We start from the raw sequence: 22,690 nt of genomic DNA on the forward strand, positions 1-22,690 counted from the left end.
GTTTCCCCATCTATTCCCCATGAAGTGATGGGACCAGATGCCATGATCTTCGTTTTCTGAATGTTGAGCTTTAAGCCAACTTTTTCACTCTCCATTTTCACTTTCATCAAGAGGCTTTTTAGTTCCTCTTCAGTTTCTGCCATAAGGGTGGTGTCATCTGCATATCTGAGGTGATTGATATTTCTCCCGGCCATCTTGATTCCAGCTTCTGTTTCTTCCAGTCCAAGATGAAGGGTATGTGATGCTAAATGGTAGATACATGGTAATGCTTTATCCTAAATAGTAAGAATAAATGGCTCTGGGAAGCACAGGATCAAAATACAAATGGGTTCTTTCACAATAATTCCTAAAACTCTCAGAATTTGTACTTTCTGATCTTAGGTTCTACAGGATTAGAGAGAGTGGTTCCTGGGGATCAGATAGCTAGAGTGGAATGGAAGGGTACTTCTATCAAATGACACAGAAAATTTCCTATTGAACTCGAAGGTAGGACCTACCTGTTCACTTTGAACTCTTTATACCAAGAAACATCAGGCAAAGAAAGATATTAATATCTTGTCAAGGGTTACTGATCCTCATTATCATGTGAAGAAATCCAGAATTGCTGCTATACGATAGGAATAAAAAAGGATATTTCAGCAACCCAGGAATTCACTGAGGTATCTTTTGGTTGTTTCATACCTGGCAAATGATCAGCTGTAGCACCATAGCCTGATAAAGGCAAGGCCATCATGAATACATCATGAATACCTTCAGAATGAGGTCACTCCAGCAGGCAAGCAACTGAAAGGGAGAGAATTCTGGAATAGATGGTGAAGAAAGGAGATTATATTTATTATACCCTTGGAATCAGTTGAAGCTGACAGCATGTTGTCCCTACCAAAACAAGAAAGAAAAATGAAAGAGAGAGAGGTCTCTTAATTCAGAATGGTAGCTAGATATAATGAGAGCACATGACTTGAACTGAATAGAGCATCAGGGTGGATTGTATCATATTATACTTCTGGTTGCTTCAGATTCTCTTGATCTGTTTCTATCATTGCCACACTTGTTTCTGTCTTGTTCCAACACCAATAGCCACAGTACTGACAAACTCTGGTTGGAGACTGACTCATTTCATGTGGGCACAACCTAGCTGCCTTGCTAAGTAACACATATGATTAACTCAGAAGTATTAAAGAACAAATGTCCTAGGGAGTAAGCATTTGATCAATAAGAAATGGGAGCTAATGAATAAATTCTCCTTCCTTCCCTTCCTGGAAGGACTGACTTGAGAAGCAATTGTTTTTCTGATCTCTTAGAAGAAAGTCCCATGGATCAGGTAACATTGTCACTTGATACCACGCATGGCCAGCTTGATAATGCACCTTTTTATTGGCTCTTACCCCACTTTCCCTCTTGTGCTCTCCTTCTTCCTCAGATCTAATGCCCAGAATTAGAAGAATCCATGCCAAGGGAGAATGGAATTACTGAGATTTTCTTGAAAAAAAAAAAAAAAACAGGTTTATAAAAAGAGGGGGCTATGTTTAAACATCTTAAGAAAAGAGTTAATAGGCATCTTTTTGCCACTTCAGGAGGACAGCATAACAAACTTACTGTTTGGCTGTCAATTACAGCACATCCATCCTTTAAACCTAACCTAAGTCCAGCAGCAGCACCAGCAGGCACATAGAGATACCCAGAAGAGACGAGGGCCATAAAGAAAAGGAAATTAATATTAATTAAGCACTTTGACACATATCTGGTCTCATCACTTCACGCCAAATAGATGGAGAAACAGTGGAAACAGTGACTGACTTTATTTCTGGGAGTTCCAAAATCACTGCAGATGGTGACTTCAGCCATGAAATTAAAAGATGCTTACTCCTTGGAAGGAAAGTTATGACCAACCTAGACAGTATATTAAAAAGCAGAGACATTACTTTGCCAACAAAGGTCCATCTAGTCAAACCTACAGTTTTTCCAGTGGTCATGTATGGATGTGAGAGTTGGACTATAAAGAAAGCTGAGTGACAAAGAATTGATGCTTTTGAACTGTGGTGTTGGAGAAGACTCTTGAGAGTCCCTTGGACTGCAAGGGGATCCAACCAGTCTATCCTAAAGGAGATAAGTCCTGAATGTTCACTGGAAGGACTGATGTTGAAGTTGAAACTCCAATACTTTGGCCACCTGATGTGAAGAACTGACTCATTGGAAAAGACCCTGATGCTGGGAAAGATTGAAGGCAGGAGAAGGGGATGACAGAGGATGAGATGGTTGAATGGCATCACCAACTCGATGGACACGAGTTTGGGTAAACTCCGGGAGTTGGTGATGGACAAGGAGTACTGGCATGCTGTGGTCCATGGTGTCACAAAGAGTTGGACATGACTGAGTGACTGAACTGAACTGATGACACATATACTCCATATATTATCTCATCCAATCTTCATAGGATGGTAGCATTTTATCTTTATTTTACAGATGAAGGAATATAAGTTCAGATAAAATTCGGTTCAGTCGCTCAGCTGTGTCCAACTTGTTGCGACCCCATGGACTGCAGCACACCAGGCCTCCCTGTCCATCACCAACTCCCAGAGTTTACCCGAACTCATGTCCATTGAGTCGGTGATGCCAGTATGAAAATTTCAGATTAATACTACCCAATTACCAAATGACTGGGAATCAAACTCAATTTTTTTTCACTAATGCACTTTCTTCATATTAGATTTCTTTATTGTGAACCAGACTTGTATTTAGATATTACTGTCTTTGTGACCTCGTTGGACTTAGAGAAAAAGAATGTTGGTATTTAGGGAGAAAAAAAAAACCCACAAATCATCTTGGCTAAATCATAAGTTAAATACAATTGTATGTAAAGGAGGAAAAAAATAAAAGAACAGAAAGTCAGAATCTTGAATTACATTTGTCCAGACCAAAGTTTTACAACGTGATACAGAATATATATGTATCAAAAAAATTGGATGTGTTACAAATTTTTGATCAATATGCCAATATATTTTGTCTCTCACTAAAATACTCTATTTGACAATGCCTGTCAGATTAAGTATTGCATTCAGTGGGTTGTGCAACATGACACAGCGATACAGGGCAGAGCAAAACTTCCTGTGAACCAGGAAGGATTGTATTGCAGATTCAAGCAGATGCTAAGGAAAAAAGTGTTTATGAAACACCTGAGAACACTGTCCTCTGTGTATATAAGAAAGAGTAGTCAAGATAGTCAGTATTTCTATCAAACAGCAACAGTGGTGCTGTGAGACCAAAAAACCCTAAAATCTGAGACAACATTATTTTCTGTAATTCCAACCAATCAGTAATTGCTGCTGACTTGTTTACTGTTGCCAAATGAGTCTTTTAGTTGAGTCACTGAAAATACATTGAACATGAAAAGTGTGAGAACTATTGTTCCAAGAAACCTATTTACTTGACCAGACTTGCCACCCTACCTAAGCTGAGAAACAAATGGGAAATTGCTAGTTCAAGCAATTCATTGTGTTGAAAAAGCACTTTTCCCCACCAGTACAACCAAAATGAAGACCAGTGATATAGATACCCACATTCATGGAAACTTCTGTCAGAATCAGCAGTATCTCTTTAAGACAGGTGACCCATCTGGACCCAAATGGCACAGAACACATGAAGGGGAGAAGACTTCATTCACTGAGAAGTATTTAGGATGCAGAAGAGCTAAAAATGAAATTCCTTGAGCCCTGGGCAGGAATCACAGCATGCATTAGAAAGGACCAGATAGAGCTGAGAAAGAAAGACATGAGTTTGTTTTGGCCTGCCTCTTCTTCCTCCATATTTTGGCACATGAAGGAAACCTGTAAAATAGAAAGAGTTTTTTCAGCAAGTGGCAGATGCCATATCTGCTGAAGAATGGAGGTGAAGGTAGCCCCCCAAAGCCCCAGAGTGGCTCTGAATAGTCAGGCAGAGACTGAGTAGTCCGTTACTGGTACTCCAGGCCAGCTAGAGCTCTTTCAGGAGATTCAGCTCCAAGTTTTCTTTACAAGATTTAACCATATGGAGACAAGTTTCACTGGCTAAGATCCCTTCTTTCCCATTTTATAAAGATTTGATGACAACTCAGTATGCAATTCTGGCTTCCACACTTGGCTCCTGATGGTGTCCTGAAAATAGCAACCAACATCTGAAGGTGGGTTGGTGAAAATGACATGAATGGAAGGGCCACAGGGCACTGGATGAAAACCATAACTCCACCACTTACTGTTCAGATAACAACTCTCTGAGCTATGGATTAATCCCAGTTAAATAGGAAAATGATACCTGCATTACAAGAGTGTTATGAGAATGATATTGTGTACTGGTTCCAGCTCTTAGATGGAGTTGGTACTCAATAAATGTTAATTCCCTTGTCCTGACTTCAGTTAAATTCAATGTCTTCTTTAATCCTCACATCTCTATCAGGAATGCAGTCAGGTACCATCTATAGGTAATAGGCCAGAGAAACTGAGTCTGACAATGTGCCTAAAGGCTGATGGCTGGGAAATAATAGAATTAAGAGGTATCTCCACATCTTTTAAAAATTCCTAATATGTTTGCTCCTTTTGTTCTAAGTCACAAGTTTTTATTCATTTATTCATTCATTCAACAAACATTTATTTGTTCAGTGCGTAAGACATACCAGATTTAGAATATTTTAACATTGTACTTATTTATGTATTTATTTTACTTTACAATATTGTATTGGTTTTGCCATACATCAACATGAATCTGCCACGGGTGTACACATGTTCCCCATCCTGAACCCTCCTCCCTCCTCCCTCCCCATACCATCCCTCTGGGTCATCCCAGTGCACCAGCCCAAGCTTCCTGTATCCTACATTGAACCTGGACTGGCAATTCATTTCACATATGATATTATACATGTTTCAATGCCATTCTCCCAAATCATCCCACCCTCGCCCTTTCCCACAGAGTCCAAAAGACTGTTCTATACATCTGTGTCTCTTTTGCTGTCTTGCATACAGGGTTATCGTTACCATCTTTCTAAATTCCATATATATGCATTAGTATACTGTATTGATGTTTTTCTTTCTGGCTTACTTCAGTCTGTATAATAGGCTCCAGTTTCATCTACCTCATTAGAACTGATTCAAATGTATTCTTTTTAATGGCTGAGTAATACTCCACTGTGTATGTACCACAGCTTTCTTATCCATTCATCTGCCAATGGACATCTAGGTTGCTTCCATGTCCTGGTTATTGTAAACAGTGCAGCGATGAACACTGGGGTACTCATGTCTCTTTCAATTCTGGTTTCCTCGGTGTGCATGCCAAGCAGTGGGTTTGCTGGGTTGTATGGCAGTTCTATTTCCAGTTTTTTAAGGAATCTCCACACTGTTGTCCATAGTGGCTGTACTAGTTTGCATTCCCACCAACAGTATAAGAGGGTTCTCTTTTCTCCATACCCTTTCCAGCATTTATTGCTTGTAGACCTTTGGATCACAGCCATTCTGACTGGCATGAAGTGGTACCTCATTGTTGAAATTAAGGACTGAAAAAACCAACAAATCTCTTTCCTTGTAGACCTTATATTATAGTAAAAGGAGCCAGATAACAAATATAAAACATGTACAAAGGTGACAATGCTAGAAGGGAATACAGTGAAGTAGAGGACTGGAGGGCTGAGTACATGTATGCACTAAATAAAGAGGCTGGTCGGGAAGGTGGTCCAATAAGTTGACCGTGGAACAGAACTGAAGGAGTCAGAAGTGAGCTACAGATATCTGAGGGAAGAGTGTTTCGGAAAACAGAACCACCAAGTACACAGGTCCTGAGGTAGCAGCATGCTGCTTTTGTCAAAGGAATATCAGAGATATTGTGGCTGCAATGGAGTGAGGAGAACAAGGAGCAGTGGTGGGATATGAAATGAAAGAAGCATGTGGGGGGCGGCTTTACACAGGGCTTCCTAGTTGATGGTTAACTCTTTGAATTTTACTCCGAGTAAGATGGGAAGCCAGTGAATGTGTTGAACAGAGAAGTAACATGATCTTAAGTTTTTACAGAGCTCACTCTGCTGGGGGACAAGGGGAAAACATGAAACCATTCATTAATTCAGGGGAGTGATGAGGATGGATGGTTTGTGTAGGATAGTAGTGGTGCAGGTGATGAGAGGTGGTCTGGTTTTGTATATATTATAAAATGCATTCAAAAGAAATTGTTCATGGAAGAATTTGAGTGTGAGAGACAGAGAGAGAGACGTCAAAGATAATGTCAAGACTTTGTTGTTACTTTTAAACACCATAGAAAATCACCAGTGATTGCTAAAGTGTCGGTCTTTACAAGTAACCGTGAATTAGTCATTTTACCTCTCTAGATTTAGCTTCTTCATTAGCAAATATCTCATGAGTCTTACGATGGGTCCAGAGGCAGCACCCTTCCTTCCAACATCCTTTCCTTCCAGCACCTTTTGAAGGCCTCAAATTTAATCTGAGGATGGTATTTCCCCTTCCAAATTCTAAGAGTTTCTCTTCCTCTCTCTCTCTCCAAGCATCATTCTATTTCCCCCTTGTTTTCTTCTTCCTAACTTCCCTTTTCCCATTCAATGACTCTTCCTGAGTCATAGAGAGCTAGGGAGACATGGTCATAACTTGGGAGAAGCATTCCTCTTCTTATGCGTTATGCTGGCCTTGCATTCTCAATCCAACAAAGGCTAAATTTTTGACATCTACAGTGGGTTAGGTATCCTGGGAAGATAGCCTGTCTCCTCAGGAAGTGGTTGCTTCTCCTTGTATTAATATCTTGATACATGCAGATCCCTTTAAAAGAGAGTAAGGGAAACACAGTGTTGCAGAGCTGAAACTTAAATCTGATAAGCTTAGGTCTATTTAAAAAGCTTCATTTTCCAGTTTTGTCACTTGCCTTCCTCAAACATATTCCCAGCACTCATAAGGTATAGACACTTGACTGACTTGAAAACCAGACAAATAGAAATTATACTGGACAAAGGGAAATCCCTCATATCTCCTGATCACTGAATGGCTTATAGATCCTCCTCTTATTCACTATGCCATTTAATCCTTTGGACAGCCCTATGAGAAAGAAGGGCAAGACAGAAATTATTTCCCCACTTACTGGTGAAAAAATTGATAATCAAATAAATATTATTGTCCAAGGAAACAACTGCTAAATGTAGGATCCATATTAAAATCACTAGAATGTGGGTCTTCTGGTTTCTAAACACAATGCTATTTCATAATAATAGCTTCTATTTATTGAGCTCTGTATACCGAGTGTTCTGTGAATAACTTATATTAATTAATTTATTCAGTGTGTACAAATGCCAATGAAATGCATGTATTGCCCTATTTTACAAATGAGAAAACTAATATTCAGAAAGCTTAAATAAGTTAAACATACTTCAATATAGCTGAAACTAAAAAATAATAATAAAGCTTCTATATTTACTTTTTAAAAAAGTTAAATAAATTGCCCATCGGACACTGATAAAAGATTTAGCAAAGGTCAACACTGCCCTATGGTGGTGGTGGTGTCTATCATATAGGGAAACTTCGGGGTTAAAATGGATTTCAGTACAGTGGAATACTTCATTTCTACACTCGTCTCTCCTAGTTTTTTGTTTGTTTGTTTGCTTTTCTCTACAGATATGTCTTACAATTTTTCTCCTACCTCAAGGCTATAGCTTTTTGGGTTCCTCTGCTAATTCCTCTTCCTCTACAATTGTCTTAATTTTGGAGTCCTCAAAGGCAAATCTTGAGCTCTCTCTTATTCCTCTCTCTGCAAGATTTTTATCCATCTCTGTAGATTCAAATACCACACATGAACTTCCAGAGAGTCTCAAACTTTTGTTTCCAGCTTAGCAGTATCCTCTAAGTTCTACACTTTCCCCCATATCCAGCTGACATTTTGGCATATCTGCTTGCCTGTCTTGCTGACATCCCAAATGTAACGACATTCCAAAGGGGAACATGTGATTCCCTCTTCACCAAACTCCTAAGCTGATCGTCTTAAAGTCTTCCCTTTCTCTGAAAATGACAGAACCACTGGAACAGTTGCGAAAGCTAGAAACTATGGTTCTTCCATTTCTTCAGTCGTCACAGTCTATCAGCAAGTCCTATTGGCTCTGTTTCCCAAATGTATCCTGAAAGTCTCTAGTCTTTTCTGTTTTAAGCCACCATTCATTTTCATCTGTGCCATCTCATAGATGCCCCACTGCACCCACTCTTGCCCCTTCTCATCTGTTCTCTTTTTTTTTTTTTTTTTTTGGAAAATGTAACCCAGCTCATGTCACTCCCCTATTTCAAAGTCCTCAATGATTTCCCATAGATTTCAGAAATCCTCAAACACCTTAAAGGTTTGTGTGACGTGGTTCGTGCCTTTATCTCCCTTCCTTCCTTCATTATACACCAGTCATGCTGACTTTCTAGAAGTTCTTAAAATTTTTCCAGCTCTGTCCCACTTCAGCACTCTTATCATTGCCTTTGTCTGGAAAGCTTCTCTCTTGACCCTTCGACCTGGCTGGCTTTTTGGTCTCATCTTGAACACTGTCTCCTATGAGAAGCCTTCTCTACCTACTTAGTCTTTATCACAGCACCATGCTTGCTTACTTCATCATAATTACCACAAACAGTAATTATTTATTTGTGTGCTTATTTATTGTCTGATTCTACTCGGACAGAGTTTTGTCAGTCTTGTCATTGTCACAATACAGTGTCTGCAGTTATGTGTTCCCGGTACACAAAGCTCAGGAAATATTTATTGAGTGAATGAATGGATGAAACTCAATTTTAGTTATGAAGACTTCCATTTTCATAACTATGATGCCTTGGTCATGTTTATCCTCTGTGTGCTGTGCTCTGCAAACTCAAAGAGGCATCCCAGAGATGCACCAATATAGAAATGAGCTGCGGTCAGGACCTAACTTCTATTAAACAAGAACAAAGAGGACAAACTGTCTTAACCCAAAAGAATTTAGGCCGTTAGGCCAGATGCCAGAGTTTTTTGGCTTTTTCATTTCCTTAGGTACGTAACAGATTCAAATTTCTGAAAAGTCATCCAAAGTATGACTATATATTATAAAAACCATTTCACTTAGGCTTTAAACAAATGTCATGCTCTATTTAAATATCAGCCAGGCTTCTTATTAGCATGGACAGGGCTAGAGGCCATATCTAATCTAGGCCTTAATCTTTGTCACCAAAAGTAGGCAAACGTACAACCATAATAACTAGGAGTCTTATTTTAAGAGCCTACTTACTGTATGACAAGTGCGCCCCAGTACTATGTGCTCTGTGTGTTATTTCTACTTAATCTTTGCAACAAACCTATGAGGAAAACGTTTTGCCCAACCAATAAAGATTTACTGAGCATGGCCCCACCCATCAGAACAAGACCCAGTTTCCTCCTCAGTCAGTCTCTCCCATCAGGAAGCTTTCATAAGCTTCGTATCCTTATCCATCAGGGGGCAGAGAGAATGAAAAATACAATCACAGAAAACTAATCAAACTGGACCACAGCCTTGTCTAACTCAATGAAACTATGAGGCATGCTGTGTAGGGCCACAGAGGATGAATGGGTCATGGTGGAGAGTTCTGACAAAATGTGGTCCAGTGGAGAAGGTAATGGCAAACAACTTCAATATTCTTGCCTTGAGAACCCCATGAACAGTATGAAAAGGCAAAAATATAGGACACTGAAACATAAATTCTCCAGGTTGGTAGATACTCAATACGCTCCTGGAGAAGAGTGGAAAAATAACTCCAGAAAGAATGAAGAAACAGAGCCAAAGCAAAAAACAACACCCAGTTATGGATGTGACTGGTGATGGAAGTAAAGTCTGCTGCTGTAAAGAGCAATATTGCAATAGGAACCTGGACTGTTAGGTCCACGGATCAAGGCAAATTGGAAGTGGTCAAACAGGAGATGGCAAGAGTGAACATAGACATTTTAGGAATCAGTGAACTAAAATGTACTGGAATGGGTGAATTTAACTCAGATGACCATTATATCTACTACTGTAGGCAAGAATCCCTTAGAAGAAATGGAGTAGCCATCATAGTCAACAAAAGAATCCAAAATTCAGTACTTGGATGCAATCTCAAAAACTACAGAATGATCTCTGTTCGTTTCCAAGGCAAACCATTCACTATCACAGTAATCCAAGTCTATGCCCAACTAGTAATGCTAAAGAAGCTGAAGTTGAACTGAAGAAGCTGAAGGTTCTATGAAGACCTACAAGACCTTCTAGAACTAACAGCCTAAAAAGATTTCCTTTTCATTATAGGGGACTGGGATGCAAAAGTAGGAAGTCAAGAGATACCTGGAGTAATAGGCAAATTTGACCTTGGAGTACAAAATGAAGCAGGTCAAAGGCTAACAGAGTTTTGCCAAGAGAATGCACTGGTCATAGCAAACACCCTCTTCCAACAACACAAGAGAATACTCTACACATGGACATCACCAGATGGTCAACACTGCAATCAGATTGATTATATTATTTGCAGCCAAAGATGGAGAACCTCTATACAGTCAGTGAAAACAAGACCAGGAGCTGACTGTGGCTCAGATCATGAACTCCTTATTGCCAAATTCAGACTGAAATTGAACAAAGTAGGGAAAACCACTAGACCATTCAGGTATGACCTAAATCAAATCCCTTATGATTATACAGTGGAAGTGACAAATAGATTCAAAGGATTAGATCTGATACACAGAGTGCCTGAAGAACTATGGATGGAGGTTTGTGACATTGTACAGGAGGCAGTGATCAAGACCATCCCCAACAAAAAGAAATGCAAAAAGGCAAAATGGTTGTCTGAAGAGGCCTTACAAATAGCTGAGAAAAGAAGAGAAGCTAAAGGCAAAGGAGAAAAGGAAAGATATACCCATCTGAATGCAGAGTTCCAAAGAATAGCAAGGAGAGGTAAGAAAGCCGTCCTCAGTGACCAATGCAAAGAAAAAGAGGAAAACAATAGAATGGGAAAGACTACAGATCTCTTTGGGAGAAGGAAATGGCAACCAACTCCTGTACTCTTGCCTAGAGAATTCCGTGGACAAAGGAGCCTGGTGGGCTGCTGTCCACAGGGTCGCACAGAGTCTAACATGACTGAAGTGACTTAGCATACATGCATGCATGGATTGGAAAAGGAAATGGCAACCCACTCCAGTATTCTTGCCTGAAGGGTCCCAGGGACAGAGGAACCTGGTGGGCTGCCGTCTATGGGGTCACACAGAGTCAGATGACTGAAGTGACTTAGCAGCAGCACACATCTCTTCAAGAAAATTAGAGATACCAAGGGAACATTTCATGCAAAGATGGGCAGAATAAAGGACAGAAATGGTATGGACCTAACAGAAGCAGAAGATATTAAGAAGAGGTGGCAAGAATATACAGAAGAACTATACAAAAAAGATTTCCATGACCAGATAACCACAGTGCTGTGATCACTCACCTAGAGCCAGACATCCTGGAATGCAAAGTCAAGTGTGCCTTAGGAACCATCACTATGAAAAAGCTAGTGAAGGTGATGGAATTCCAGTTAAGCTACTTCAAATCCTGAAAGATGATGCTGTGAAAGTGCTGCACTCAATATGCCAGCAAATTTAGAAAACTCAGCGGTGGCTACAAAACTGGTAAAGGTCACTTTTAATTCCAATCCCAAAGAAAGGTAATGCCAAAGAATGTTCAAACTACTGCACAATTGCACTCATCCCCCATGCTAGTAAAGTAATGCTCAAAATTCTCCAAGCCAGGCTTCAACAGTACATGAACTGAGAATTCCAGATGTTCAAGCTGGATTTAGAAAAGGCAGAGAAACCAGAGATCAAATTGCCAACATCCGTTGGAGCATCAAAAAGCACAAGAGTTCCAGCAAAACATCTATTTCTGCTTTATTGACCACACCAAAGCCTTTGACTGTGTGGATTACAACAAACTATGGAAAATTCTTCAAGAGATGGAAATACTAGACCACTTAACTGCCTCCTGAGAAATCTGTATGCAGGTCAAGAAGCAACAGTTAGAACTGGACATGGAACAACAGACTAGTTCCAAATCGGGAAAGGAGTACGTCAAGGCTGTATATTGTCACTCTGCTTATTTAACTTATATGCAGAGTTCATCAAGCAAAAGGCCAGGCTGGAATCACGATTGCCAGGAGAAATATCAATAACTTCAGATACACAGATGACCCCACCCTTATGGCAGAAAGTGAAGAAGAACTAAAGAGCCTCTTGATGAAAGTGAAAGAGGAGAGTGAAAACGTTGGCTTAAAACTCAACATTCAGAAAACGAAGATCATGGCATCCAGTCCCATTACTTCATGGCAAATAGATGGGAAAACAGTGGAAACAGTGGCAGACTATATTTTTGGGTTCCAAAATCACTGCAGATGGTGACTGTAGCCATGAAATTAAAAGATGCTTGCTCCTTGGAAGAAAAATATGACCAACCTAGACAGCATATTAAAAAGCAGAAACATTACTTTGCCAACAAAGGTCCATCTCATCAAAGCTATGGTTTTTCCAGTAGTCATATGTGGATGTGAGAGTTGGACTGTAAGGAAAGCTGAGTGCCAAAGAATTGATGATTTTGAACTGTGGTGTTGGAGAAGACTCTTGAGAGTCCCTTAGACTGCAAGGAGATCCAACCAGTCCATCCTAAAGGAAATCAGTCCTGAATATTCACGGGAAGGACTGATGCTGAAACTCCAATACTTTGGCCACCTGATGCGAAGAACGTACTCATTTGGAAAGACCTTAATGCTGGGAAAGATTGAAGGTGGAAGGAGAAGGGGACAACAAAGGATGAGATGGTTGGATGGCATTGCCAACTCGATGGACATGAGTTTGAGTAAGTGTCCAGAGTTGGTGATGGACAGGGAAGCCTGGCATGCTGCACTCCATGGGGTCGCAAAGAGTCGGAGTCAACTGAGCAACTGAATTGAATAAATAAAGACTATTAAGCTCACAACTGAGTGACTGAACTGACTGACTGGCTGAGGCTCAGAGAAGTGACATTACTTGCTCTTACACCAGGCTTATAGCTGGTAAGAGGTTACACGGAAATTAAACTCACGTTTTCTGATTTCAAAGTGAGCATTATTTAAAAAACATTGTGTTTTGGGGAAAAAAGATACTTATCAGTATCTTTTCTGCTGCACACTTTCTTCTTTTTTTGGCTGTACCTTGTGGCATGTGGGATCTTAGGTTCCCAACCAAGGCTCGAACCCATGCCCCCTGCAGTGGAAGCACAGAGTCTTAACTACTGGACCTCCCCCCTACAACCCCCGAAGTCCCACACATCAATATCTTTTTATTAAATTAAGTATACCATACTTTCTGATCAACTAATGAAATGTGATTCTCTTTAAGAAGCAATCTGTGTAAGCTCTCTGGCTCTCCACTATTTCTCTAGGGTGAAATTCTATCAGTGATCTTATCACAGAGAATAATCTTAATTTGCCTTCCCTGAGTAAATAATTGGCTCACAGATATTAGCTATTTCTTGTTACTTGAAGTCTCCTCAAAGAGAAAATGCATGCACTTCAATAATGATCTGTGAAACCTTTGGATTTCATGAAGTTGCTGATTAGGTCTGTACAAAGAGAAGAAAATGGTACCATTATTCCAATATTTATTTTCTATTTGGGGTTTTACTAAAACTTTTATTTGAAGTTTGAAAACCACTCCTCTTAAGAAATAGAGAAAAAAAGAGAAAGAATGAAGGGAGGGAGGGAAGAAGAAAGGAAAAGAGAAGGGAATAAAAAAAGAAAGTTGAGTCTTTTTTCTAGGAATGGCTTTCACAATTAAGTCATCCTGATACTACTGCCTCTTAAAGCTTCATAACCAACTTTGCACCTTTACTGATAAGTCTAACTTCCTACCTAACATCTCCAATAAGATGAATAGTAGATATAGATATTCTACACTTGAAATACCTAAAACTATATTCCTATTCCCCCAAATGTAATCATTCCCCAAATTTTCATCTCAGAAAAAGTCTACACCATTTGATACTAAAAATAAACAACCAAACAACTCTTGGAGTAATCCTTGCTTCCTATCTCTGCTACACATTTCACATCCAACGTTTGGCTTTACTGCCAAATTTTAAAGTATTTGTCCACTTTTCTCAGCATCTTCTGCTACCACTCTAGTCCAAGCCGTCATCATTTCTCATCTAGACGAGATGAGCTTCCTAACTGGTCTCCCTGCTGCTACGCTCACCCACCTTCATACAATTTGCTCTCTAGACAGCAGTCAAAGTCAGTTTTTAAAAAATGTAAATTAGATCATGTTACTCTCCCTCTCACAATTTTCCAAAGGTTTCCAATTATACCAAGAATAAAATCCAAACTCCTTGCTATAATTTAAGACAGAGTTTTCCAAAGCAAGCCATTATTAGGTTGTGAAACCAATATACTGGGTAAGGATTAGCGTTGTAAAATAAAATGGAAAAAAATCAAAGTTTATTGAAAGAACTTATGTTTAAGATGTGTGGTGTGTGTGTGTATAGTGGACTACAACATAAAATGCATTTCTTTCTGTGGATCCCATTAAAAGAGTTTGAAAACCATTAGCCTACAAGATCTTAAAGTTCTGTTTGCTCACATCTCCTGCATAATATTCCACCCCATCCCCTGCTCATCAAAATACCTCAGCCTTTCTAGCATTCTTATTGCGACTTCAGAAGAAGGACAGCTTCTCCCCACCTCTGTCCCTAGCACTTGTCTGAATACTTCCAATTATTCATATGGATGGATCCTTCTTACCATTCAGATCTCAGCTCAAATGTCACCTGCTTAGAAGCTTTTCCTCTAACTAATCTAAAGCAGTCCCTACCACTTCTCTATCACATCACCCTAGTTTATTTTCTTATGTTGCTAACCATGGTGTTGCATATTTATTTGTCTGTACATTGTCTTTCTCAGAATAATGCAGGAATCTTAACTGTCCTGTTTGCCAAAGCTCCCCCTACAGTTATAACAGCCTCTCAATAAATATTAGTTGATAGAATGTTGAATATTTCAGTTTTAAGAGGATTTTTGTAAAATAGGGACACCTTATAATGAAATCCTTAAATAACTATAATAACACTGCTAGGAAAACAAGATGCTGCTGCTAAAACTGAACAGTGATTGGCAGGCAGGGCCCATGGGAGAGTCTGATGGTTCATTTGTCAGCTGATGGAGGAAAATCCAAATGTAGTGTATAAAAGGTAATTTCTGGGCATGCAAGGTATAAAATGTAGATTGGTTGACATTGAGCATAGAATAGTCAGGGACGTTGGCACAGTTTTTGTCTAGTGCGCTGTGGTACCTGGCAAGAAAACTCCTTAAAGTGTTCCTCTTGAATTCCCTTCAATAGTGGAACCAGGGGCAAAAACCTGCCTTCAGTCCTGAATGAAAGAAGAGGGACCCAGGAAGGCAAGTTAAGAGTGGCAACTGCTAAGAATGATGAGATGGGGCGGGGTCAGACTGGGAAGTGCCCTCAGGGATCCAGGCCCACAAGTAAACTCCAGAGTCAGAGGAAAAGAGGCCCCTCATTTCCTTCACAGTCCCAGCTAGCAAACTCCCCCGAGAGGTGAGTAGGATTATTACCTGGATCTTTATTTAATTCTTTCCAGGTGACCCATCATAAAGAGGCTTGTATGCTAAGCTGAGGAGTTTAAACTTTTCTTCTAGATACAAAGGAGAACCTCTGAGGAGTTTAAGCAGGAAAGTGGCCTGTTGGGGTGTCTTAGATCCCCTGGCTGCATGTGAAGGGGACTGAGGGTTTGCACATGTGGAAGCAGGAAACTTTGTGGCAGATGCACTATATGAGAAGCAATGAGCATCTAAACAAACACAAAGGCTGTGGGACATTTGTGCAGAGGGAATCTGACTCCATCCCTGGTGGCTCAGATGGTAAAGAATACGCCTGCAACGTTGGAGACCTGGGTTCAATCCCTGGGTCAGGAAGATCCCCTGGAGAAGGGAATGGCTACCCACTCCAGTACTCTTGCCTGGAGAATTCCACTGAACAGAGGAACCTGGTGGGCTACAGTCCATGGGGTCGCAAAGCGTTGGACACAACTGAGCAACTAACACTACTTACTGGTTAAGTGCTCCCCGTCTCTGGTCCCAAACCAGTTAGGAACTCCAAAGCCTTTTCTGGTCCCTATAAAATAAAACAGAGAATAGCATCTCCTTCAGAGACTGCTTTAGGGGCTGATATGATAATGCACGTAAACCCTAAGTGCCTGACACATAGTAAGTGCTCAGTAAATGTTAGCTATTACTATAGTCTGGTGGGCTAGAGTGCATGAGGTTGCAAAGAGTCGGACATGACTGAGTGACTAAGCAACATATTAGTTTTTCAGGCAGGCACTAGTATCATTTTTTAGCATGGTGGGGGACAATGAGGCAGACAGAAATAGGCTCCATATCCTGCAAATCAGAATTCACATTCAGTCAGCATCAGTTCCCATTCTATTGTTTTCCTCTAATTCTTTGCATTGATCACTGAGGAAGGCTTTCTTATCTCTCCTGGCTATTCTCTGGAACTCCACATTCAAATGGGTATATCTTTCCTTTTCTCCTTTGCCTTTTGCTTCTCTTTTCTCAACTATTTGTAAGACCTCCTAGACAACCATTTTGCCTCTTTGCATTTTTTTTGTTGCTCTTGTTGGGGGTGGTCTTGATCACTGCCTCCTGTGCAATGTCATGAAGAGAGACTAGAGATCTCTTCAAGAAAATTAGAGATACCAAGGGAACATTTCATGCAAAGATGGGCAGAATAAAGGACAGAAATGGTATGGACCTAATAGAAGCAGAAGATATTAAGAAGAGGTGGCAGGAATACACAGAAGAACTATACAAAAAAGGATCTTCACGACCCAGATAACCACGATGGTGTGATCACTCATCTAGAGCCAGACATCTTGGAGTGCGAAGTCAGGTGGGCCTTAGGAAGCATCACTATGAACAAAGCCAGTGGAGGTGATGGAATTCCAGTTGAACTATTTCAAATTCTAAAAGATAATGCTGTGAAAGTGCTGCACCCAATATGCCAACAAATTTGGAAAACTCAGCAGTGGACACAGGACTGGAAAAGGTCAGTTTTCATTCTAATCCCAGAGAAGGGCAATACCAAAGAATGTTCAAACTATAGCACAATTGCACTCCTTCCACAAGCTAACAAGTAATGCTCAAAATTCTCTAAGCTAGGCTTCAACAGTACATGAACTGAGAATTCCAGGTATTCAAGAGATGAATTTAGAAAAGGCAGAAGAACCAGAGATCAAATTGCCAGCATCGGCTGGATCATCAAAAAAAGCAAAAGAGTTCCAGAAAAACATTTACTTCTGCTTTACTGTCTACACCAAAGCCTTTAACTGTGTGAATCACAACAAACTATGGAAAATTCTTCAAGAGATGGGAATACCAGACCATATTACCTGCCTCCTGAGAAATCTGTATGCAGGTCTAGAAGCAACAGTTAGAACCAGACATGGAACAACAGACTGGTTCCAAATTGGGAAAGGAGTGTGTCAAGGCTATATATTGTCACCCTGCTTATTTAATTTATATGCAGAGTACATCACACGAAAGGCCAGGCTGGATGAAGCACAAGCTGGAATCAAGATTGCCAGGAGAAATATCAATAACCTCAGATATACAGATGACACTACCCTTATGGCAGAAAGTGAAGAGGAACTAAAGAGCCTCTTAATGAAAGTGAAACAGGAGAGTGAAAAAGCTGGCTTAAAACTCAACTTTCAGAAAACTAAGATCATGGCATCCAGTCCCATCACTTCATGGCAAATAGATGGGGAAACAATGGAAACAGTGACAGACTATTTTCTTCAACTCCAAAATCATTGCAGATGATGACTGCAGCCATGAAATTAAAAGATGCTTGCTCCTTGGAAGAAAAGCTATGACCAACCTAGACAGCATATTAAAAAGCAGAGACATTACTTTGCCAACAAAGGTCCGTCTCGTCAAAGCTATGGTTTTTCTAGTAGTCATGGATGGATGTGAGAGTTGGACCATAAAGAAAGCTGAGCACCAAATAATTGATGCTTTTGGACTGTGGTGTTGGAGAAGATTCTTGAGAGTCCCTTGAACTGCAAGGAGATCCAACCAGTCCATCCTAAAGGAAGTCAGTCCTGAATATTCATTGGAAGGACTGATGCTGAAGCTGAAACTCCAATACTTTGGCCACCTGATGTGAAGAATAAACTCATTTGGAAAGACCCTGATGCTGGGAAAGACTGAAGGCCGGAGGAGAGGGGACAACAGAGGATGAGATGGTTGGATGGCATCACCAACTTGATGGACATGAGATTCAGCAAGCTCAGGATTTGATGGACAGGGAAGCCTGGCAGGCTGTAGTCCATGGGGTCGCAGAATCTGACATGACTGAATGACTGAACTGAACTGAAGTTTGGCATCAGGTGGCCAAAGTATTGGAGCTTCTGCTTCAGCATCAGTCCTTCCAATGAATATTCAGGACTGATTTCCTTTAGGATAGACTTGTTGGATATTACAGTCCAAGGGACTCTCAAGAACCACAGTTCAGAAGCATCAATTATTCGGTGCTCAGCTTTCTTTATGGTCCAACTCTCACATCCATCCATGACTACTGGAAAAATCATAGCTTTTATGAGATGGACCTTTGTTAGCAAAATAATGTCTCTGCTTTTTAATATGCTATCTAGGTTGGTCATAGCTTTTCTTCCAAGGGGCAAGCATCTTTTAATTTCATGGTTGCAGTCACCATCTGCAGTATTTTGGAGTCTAAGAAAATAAAGTCTGTCACTGTTTTCATTGTTTCCCCATCTATTTGCCATGAAGTGATGGGACTGGATGCCGTGATCTTAGTTTTTTGAAAGTTGGGTTTTAAGATAGCTTTTTCACTTTCCTCTTTCACTTTCATCAAGAGGCTCTTTAGTTCCTCTTCACTTTCTGCCATAAGGGTGGTGTCATCTGTGTATCTGAGGTTATTGATATTTCTCCTGGCAATCTTGATTCCAGCTTGTGCTTCATCCAGCCTGGCCTTTTGTGTGATGTACTCTGCATATAAGTTAAATAAGCAGGGCGACAATATACAGCCTCGACACACTCCTTTCCCAATTTGGAACCAGTCAGTTGTTCTATGTCCGGTTCTAACTATTGCTTCTTGACCTCCATACAGGTTTCTCAGGAGGCAGGTAATGTGGTCTGGTATTCCCAAGTCTTGAAGAATTTTCCACAGCTGGTTGTGATCTACACAAAGGCTTTGGTGTAGACAGTAAAGCAGAAGTAGATGTTTTTCTGGAACTCTCGTGCTTTTTTGATGATCCAGACGATGCTGGCAATTTAATCTCTGGTTCTTCTTCCTTTTCTAAATCCAGCTTGAACATCTGGAATTCTTAGTTCACGTACTGTTGAAGTTTAGCTTAGAGAATTTTGAGCAATATTTTCCTACCTTGTGGAGGGAGTGCAATTGTGCGGTAGTTTGAACATTGTTTGGTATTGCCCTTCTTTGAGATTGGAATGAAAACTGACCTTTTCCAGTCCTGTGGCCACTGCTGAGTTTTCCAAATTTGTTGGCATATTGGGTGCAGCACTTTCACAGCATTATCTTTAAGAATTTGAAATAGTTCAACTGGAATTCCATCACCTCCACTGGCTTTGTTCATAGTGATGCTTCCTAAGGCCCACCTGACTTCGCACTCCAAGATGTCTGGCTCTAGGTGAGTGATCACACCATCATGGTTATCTGGGTCATGAAGATATTTTTTGTATAGTTCTGTGTATTCTTGACACCTTTTCTTAGTTATCTTCTACTTCTGTTAAGTCCATACCGTTTCTGTCCTTTATTCTGCCCATCTTTGCATGAAATATTCCCTGGTATCATCTCTAATTTTTTTGAAGAGAGCTCTAGTCTTTCCCATTCTGTTGTTTTCCTCTACTTCTTTGCATTGGCCACTGAGGAAGGCTTTCTTATCTCTCCTTGCTATTCGTTGGAACTCTGCATTCAGATGGGTATATCTTTCCTTTTCTCCTTTGCCTTTAGCTTCTCTTCTTTTCTCAGCTATTTGTAAGGTCTCTTCAGACAACCATTTTGCCTTTTTGCATTTCTTTTTGTTGGGGATGGTCTTGATCACTGCCTCCTGTACAATGTCACGAACCTCTGTCCATAGTTCATCAGGCCCTCTTGGATGGGGGCAATGCTTTTAAACGTTTTTGCCTGTGGGGATGGTCTCATAGAAGTGAACATGGAGCTACAGAGTGAAAAATAAAAAGCATTTTGACAGACAGTGGAGTTACACTGAAAACCGCAATTCAGTGGAAGGAACAGAGTTAAACTGGTCTTGATTGGGGTGAGGATGTGACTGAGGCAGGACTGGTACCGGCCAAGCCAGGCCAGGTCAGAATCAGGGCTGCGATCCCTTGGCTCTGGCGCTTCCTTCCTGAGACAAGGCTCGCGTCTTAAGCGAGTGGGAGAGGCGGCAGCCATCCAGGCCCACAAAAGGTCCGGGGTTGAGGGCCTCTCAGCCTAGATTTTGTCTGCAAACCCAGTTTCTGAGGTGCCTAAAAGTGTACAAATAGTGAAGCCGGGCCCAGCCGAGCCAATTCATTACCTCGCCTCAGCGCTGCATGCTCATTATCTGCTCTCCATATCACCTCTCCTCAGGGGGCTCAAAGGAATCAGCAAATCCCCCGGCATCAGAGCTACGAATCCCCAGCACAACCCATTCACACGCAGCGGGGCGGCTGGGGATTAATTGGAGGGGGAATGTTGTGAATTCCAGAGAGTTCTTTCTCTTTGCCTCACAGCCGGTGGCCGGGGATATTGCTACATGAAAGCTTCCCTGTCAGTATCGATCATCATTGCCCGGGCTGCTACATTCCAGAGAATGAATTGGCCTCATTTGGTAACTCAACTGGAGTGGGGGATGGGGTGGGGTGTCTTTCCGGATGGGTCCACATTTGTGGTCCCCACTTCTTGCTCCATAAGTGGTTTCCAAAGACAAACAGAAATCCACAGGACCCCTTTTTCTTCCCGACTTGGGCGATGCTTAGTACAGCGTGACTCGGAAGGGTGGGAAAGGGCGGGACCTGGGTTAGGGCCCGGGCAGGAAATTAGTTGAGGCAAAGCCGCGTCTGAGGAGAGAAGCAGGCCAATAGCCCCCCAGGGTTTCTCTGATTGCTTTGATGCGAGGCCGACTTCCCCCTCCCATCCCGGGGCTTCTCGGCAGGAGGCCTGCGGGCTCTCTCCCTGCCCGCGCCGAACGGCGCCGGGGCCTAGGAGCCGAGGGAGCCCAAACCCCGCCGCACCCTGGGGCAGGGGCGCTCCAGCTAGGCAGATACGAAATGCAAGCGTCAGGCGCATTCCCTGAGAAAGCAGTTGCTGGAAGCCCAGAGAAAAGACAAAAGGAGCCTCTTCCTGGGATTTTATCTCTGAGGTCTGCAGACTGAAACCTTTCTCTAATTCTTACCTTTTTAAATGCATTATTGCTAGACTGCTTTTCCCTCATCCCCAACTGTCTGACCGTTGCTCGTTCTCCCGTCCTCCTAGACCCTCCCCCTGCCTATCTGCAGTATTTCCTGAAACTCCCACCAAGTGGAGAGTTCAGAGAATGTACCCTGGGAAATCCTGGAGTCTGGGCCTCTTCATGCCGCCGCGAGAGGTACCTAAACTGAGGGTCCTGAGGGGCTGGCTGAAACCCCCGCCGGGCCCTGCTGTGGGGCTGTGTGGTGCCGGGCAAGTCGCTGGGCTCCCTCTGCCTCACTTTGGGCATCCGTCAGACAGATGATAATAACTGTTCTGCCTCCCTCTTATGACTGTGTAGGGATTAATGGAAAAAGGGATTTAAAAGCACTTTGTGATTTGTAAAGCGCTCAACAGAAGGTATGATGATTATTAAATTCTCTCATTGGGCATGGTATCGAATGTATTCGTGGTCTTTATAAAAACTTCATTCTGCATTTACCTCCCTCTATCTAACTAGTCCTGTGAAGTATGTCCAGGCAGAGACAGAGATAAAAAGTAAGCCAATGTACACAAAAGGAAAAACAAAAAACAAACAAAAAAAAAAACATGATTGTTATTATAATTTTCAAAAATAAAAACAAAGTGATACCCCTGCAGCATTTCAAATTATGGATGCCCAGAAGGTGACTCTCTCCACGTGGGCATTTTTCTAGTCCAATAGTCTATCTATTGGGGATTCTTTGGCATGGCAGCAGGCAAGCATTGGCCTGCAAATCAGAAACACTCTGTAATATTGAGCAAGTCATTTCCTCTCTCTCGGCTTCAGTTTCCCCATCGCTAAAATATGTGAGTAGGAGTGGACTTCCTTAAAATCTTTTACAATCCCTCTGTTTTGTCATTCTGTAGTTGCCTTGATTAATATTTAGCAACAGTTGGGGCTCCAAGGTCATTTCATATTTGCTAGAATATCAAAGAGTTTTACTAATCTTCGTCCAGGGATAAAGGACTAAGTGAGCAAACAATCCAGAATCATGCCAGCCACTTAGGGACCCTTAATTCTACTTAATCATAATGAGAATTTTTCAACATTTGGAAATTAATATGGGAAGAAGCATGACATCATGCCTTAGAACACTCCAGTGCAATTGGCACAGGATCTCATCGCAATTAGCACGGTTTCCTCACCCCCAGATGCTTTAATACTAAAAGTGCCTGCTTCACTTAGTAACTCCACTCTAAA

General features: G+C 41.3%; 1 long non-coding RNA gene across 1 annotated transcript in view; it reads right to left on the reverse strand.

Annotated features, from left to right (window-relative positions):
- LOC113889745 overlaps nucleotides 1-21,850 on the reverse strand; it is a 36,085-nt gene extending 14,235 nt beyond the window's left edge. The window contains exons 1-2 of the long non-coding RNA XR_003510335.1: nucleotides 21,455-21,850; nucleotides 16,081-16,143 (exon numbers count right to left, since the gene is read on the reverse strand). This is a non-coding gene — a long non-coding RNA (uncharacterized LOC113889745). The remainder of the gene's footprint in view (nucleotides 1-16,080; nucleotides 16,144-21,454) is intronic.
- Nucleotides 21,851-22,690: the final 840 nt, after the last annotated feature.

Source organism: Bos indicus x Bos taurus, chromosome 3 (genome assembly GCF_003369695.1).
Source record: "Bos indicus x Bos taurus breed Angus x Brahman F1 hybrid chromosome 3, Bos_hybrid_MaternalHap_v2.0, whole genome shotgun sequence".
Taxonomy (NCBI): domain Eukaryota; kingdom Metazoa; phylum Chordata; class Mammalia; order Artiodactyla; family Bovidae; genus Bos; species Bos indicus x Bos taurus.